This window comes from Rattus norvegicus, chromosome 3, assembly GCF_036323735.1.
Source record: "Rattus norvegicus strain BN/NHsdMcwi chromosome 3, GRCr8, whole genome shotgun sequence".
Taxonomy (NCBI): Eukaryota; Metazoa; Chordata; class Mammalia; order Rodentia; family Muridae; genus Rattus; species Rattus norvegicus.
The window spans coordinates 178,381,822-178,386,624 of record NC_086021.1 but is presented as its reverse complement, the minus strand read 5'-3'; the positions used below and the strand labels follow the sequence as shown (position 1 = coordinate 178,386,624).

Below are 4,803 nucleotides of genomic sequence, written 5' to 3'. Positions count from 1 at the left end.
CTGAGTGCATTTGAAAAAGGGAGTGCTGGCTGACGGTGGTTTTTTCCAGTTCTGTGATCTCAGACCTACAGAAGGCCCCTTGGTTTGGGCGGCCTCTGACCTTTGACCCATCGGAATTCTCCATCAGAAAACTCCACCAGCGTCCTCACTATCCGACAGAGCACAGCCACACGAACAGCTGAGCTTGCAACGTTTAAGATAATTAAACATAAAATGGAAGTCCGGCCAATAAATGGCTTTTGCCCACTTTGTGGGGCGACATTAACCTAGGACCCGCACGTAGACCTCAGGCGCTGTGGCATCACCTACCCGAGCTCCGAAGATGAGGCAAGGCAAAGACCTTAATTAAAAATAATAGGGACAGATGGCCCGTAATACCCTGGAAACTAAATCAGGAATTACTACAGAGAAGAATCAAATCCGTGAGTAAACGTGCCCAGGACCCTAAAGAAGACTCCAACGATCTGCTTAGAATTCACTAAACCAAAGCTCGACCCGTTTGCTCTTATAATAGTGTCAGAAATCATAATGGAGAGAAGATGCTCTCTTACCCGGTGAGGTCAGGTCAAAAGAAACTGAACTGTATGGTATGGATGGAGTCCTGTGCACTCCTGTCTCATGACTAGGGATGGGGGAGTCACTATGGGCTTAAGATTTTAAGAAGTGAGAAGGCTCACAGGCATCTGCAAGGTCCCCAGTAGCCTGGGATAGGCAATGTTGTGTTAAATTCCGGCTTCTCTCCTGACCACCCTCCTCCATCTCCTTGGGCTTGCCCAGGTAGTGTCTACCAGGCGGCTTCCCTTTCAACACTGGGTTTTAATATCTTTAGGCTGAATGTGGATCTGACAGAGCGCGAACGTCCTCACCTCTCTCCTGTTTTACTCACCCCTTCATACCGTTAGGTTGCCTGAGTGGCCTCTGAAGGTGTGTTTCTTCGTGACACCCCTTTCCCAGTTTTTCTATTACTTAACCATGGACCTGTCGGATACAGAGAATGAGGAGGTGACCTTCACCACACCACACACACACACACACACACACACACACACACCCTATACACACACACCCTATACACACACACACACACATACACACACACACCCTATACACACACACACACCCTATACACACACACACACACACCCTATACACACACACCCTATACACACACACACATACACACACACCCTATACACACACACACACCCTATACACACACACACACACCCTATACACACACACACACACCCTATACACACACACACACACACACCCTATACACACACACATATGCACACACACACCCTATACACACACACACACACCCTATACACACACACACACACACCCTATACACACACACACCCTATACACACACACACACACACACCCTATACACACACACACACATACACACACACATACACACACACACCCTATACACACACACACACCCTACACACACACACACACACACCCTATACACACACACACACACACCCTATACACACACACACACACCCTATACACACACACACACCCTATACACACACACACACACACCCTATACACACACACACACACCCTATACACACACACACACACACACACACACACACACACACACCCTATCCTTCTTAACCTTCCCAAATAAGGGACTCCTTCTCCAGCAGGAGTGTGTGCAGTTCCATCCTCTGCCGCCGCCCAAGGTCTAAACAGGAAGATGGACGTGAACCTGAGGCAGAGCAGACCTGCACCTTGGTGGCACATTCCCCAGTAAATAGCCACTGTGCCCGAAATGGAGTCAACTTGTCCAGCTTCCTTCCTGGGGTAATCACAAATTGTCACGATTCAGGTGTCACTCAGAAGCATTCGGTGGCTATCCTTGTCTTTGGTAACGCCTCTTGCCCTCAGATGTCTGCTGAGGACCTGAAGGCCAGATGCAGGTGTGACAGCAAGGCCACTCAACGCAGAGACCTGCCCCCAACAGGAGCTCTGAGATCTCTTTCAGGAAATAACTGTGGCCAAGCTGGGTTCCGGACGATGAGTTGCAGCCACCCACATCGCTGACTAGAGTTATTCTGTCATCTGCAACAAGGGTCACATGAGCAAATGCAGGTGGCACAACCTCATAGGACTTAAAAGGGAATTATCGGTACTGGTGCACATGGAGAAAAGCGGCAACACACCCTAAATGTCACCCAAGCGCAGATCAATGGCAGTGGAATCAGAGAGAGTTGGGTTCAAATCCTGACATTGCACCTACCTCTAATGGCTTCAGTTGTTCTCTCTGGGGCTTGGCTTCTTCACTGTGAAAGCCAGACAATACCACCTGGCTAATCAAGTAAGATGACATCACCCTTGCGTAGTCACAGGCGTGTTCAGCTAATGCCAAATTTCTCTTTAATTAACGTGTGTCTGTCATCCAGACAAAAATGGAAGGAAAGGGCAAAAACAAAACAAAGACTCACCCACACAGCCAGCCCTTCAGACTCCGAAGTGAAGCCATTCGCATTTGAACCGCACCTTGTGGTTTGCTAAGCAGCTCTGTGCCGGACGGTCTCACAGAATTCTGCAGTGACCTTGTAACCACAGCCAAGGTAACTACCTATAGCAGCAAGTACCTCTCCTATACATACATCTCAGGCGTGTTCCCTCTGTTGTTTTTAAATAACCAACAGTTTAACGTGGCATAGGTTTCTTTGTGTTAGAAAGAAAGTAGTCTCACCTTTTGCTTGCATTCTTATGGTATATTCAAACCAGAGGGTGGCACTATTTGGAGGTGTGGCCTTGTTGAAGTGAGTGTAGTCTTGTTGGAGTGGGTGTGGTCTTGTTGAAGTGGGCGTGGCCTTGATGGAGTGGGTGTGGTCTTGTTGGAGTGGGCGTGGCTTTTGGAGTGGGTTGGTCTTGTTAGAGTGGGTGTGGTCTTGTTGGAGTGGGTGTGGCTTTGTTGGAGTGGGTGTGGTCTTGGAGTGGGTGTGGTCTTGTTGGAGTGGGTGTGTCATTATGGGTACATTGTCACATGCTGGGCTCCATGTCATCATATACATGACACTATGTGTGCTCTGTTTCTGACTTACTAAAGATCTCTGACAGAGAAAACTACCAAGTGTGGGCTCATTTAAAGTGCAACACCTAAGGAAGCTGTTTTATTTCACATTGTATAGACACAAGCAAACGAATGGATGACTTCAGAGGTGCTCTCCAGCCCACATGAGAACAAAGCACCCTTGTTCAGCTCTTCTTTAAGCAGCCATGCTGGTGAGATTTCATGGGTGTGGCTTCTGACACTCCTGGAAGACAGGACCTCATAGCAAACTCCCTGATCCTTGCTTATGGTATTTCAGACCTCTCCTCCACTGTGATCCCTGGGCCTTAGGTGTAGGAGTCATGTTGTAGATAGATGTGTCCATCAGGGCTGGACTCTACAATCCTGCATTGTGATTGGTTGTGGTTTTCTATAATGGTCTCTGTCTGTTGCAAAGAGAGGTTTCCTTGGTGAGGGATGAGGACTATGTTCCTCCGTGGGCAGAAGGACAACAGACATGAGAACACAGGGGAAGGAAAGCTCAAGAGGCCTCAACACTACACAAAGAGCTACAGGCAACTAAGGAATGAGAGTGGGAGAAATAGTCTTGAGGGAAGAGTACATTGTCCTCTAATGCCAATAGTCAGCCCTGGAAATGTACAGAAGAGCAGCATTGTATGGACAGAGCAGGTTGTACTTATGTATTTAGGAATATAAATATAGATATAGATACAGGTATGTAGGTAGTTGATAGATTAGATAGATAGATAGATAGATAGATAGATAGATAGATAGATAGATAATAGATAGATAGATGATAGATAGGTAGATAGATAGATAGGTAGGTGTGTGTGGGTGGGTGGGTGGATGGATAGACAGACAGACAGACAGAAGAGATAATACATATATACATATTAATGAAGAAAGGGATCATAAATTTGAAAAAGCAAGAAAAGGGGTATGGGGGAGGGACTTGAAGGGAGGAATGGAAAGGGGAAAATGATGTAGTTATATTATAGTCTCAAATAGTAAAATAAAGAGTATTTTTAAAGAACAAATCTGCTGAGAGAGAGAGAGAGAGAGAGAGAGAGAGAGAGAGAGAGAGAGAATAAGGCTTAACTCCTTATTTTCTTTTGTTTTCAACTAGCAAACCATAGACAGAACCCTGTATAAGGGAAGAGGGAAAACTGAGATGGGAATGGTGGCTCACCCAACCCTAGACATCCAACATCCTTAAAAACTATCCATGAGATTCACCTGTGCTGCCCGTGTATTCCTGGACGCGTGGCCTTCCCTGGAACACGGTCAACCCACCAGAGGCTGCCCTTAAAGCAAAAGGAACAGGAGCCCCCTCTACCGGAAGCCGTCAGTTGTCAACAGCTCCGCCCTGGGATGCTGTCTGTATTGAAAATACTTCTAACATGGACACTTTAAGAATTCCTGTACTCTATTGTAAGACTTCATTATCTGTGGGGTTTTTAGAAGATAACTTTTAAAAACTAAGTGGGGGGAAACATTGCTATAAACATATCATTGGCCACGAGAAGTAAGCTTTTAGTGTCGCCCATTATTCCAAATCAAAACAAAAGCAGCGTTTTAACAGGTTGAGTGGTGTCTTCCAGGAGATAAGGCTTAGTTTGGCTTGCTATGCTGTTCATCCAGACTTCCATGAGTGGAGCCAGTCTTCTGGAAAGGCGCTCTCAATCCACACAATGTAGAATGTGGAATTGACTAGAATCATTTAGTTCTCCCTCCTAAACCTTCTGTGTTTCCTC

General features: G+C 46.4%; 1 long non-coding RNA gene across 2 annotated transcripts; it reads left to right on the top strand.

The window, feature by feature from the left end:
- Positions 1-1,243: 1,243 nt before the first annotated feature.
- Positions 1,244-4,559, top strand: LOC120101796 (uncharacterized). 2 transcript variants are annotated; one of them, XR_005502742.2, is made up of 3 exons: positions 1,244-2,600; positions 3,168-3,261; positions 4,176-4,559. It is a non-coding gene; the product is annotated as an uncharacterized LOC120101796 (long non-coding RNA). The 2 variants fall into 2 exon arrangements; XR_010065122.1 differs by lacking the exon at positions 1,244-2,600 and having other exon boundaries at positions 3,000-3,261.
- The last annotated feature ends 244 nt before the right edge of the window (positions 4,560-4,803 follow it).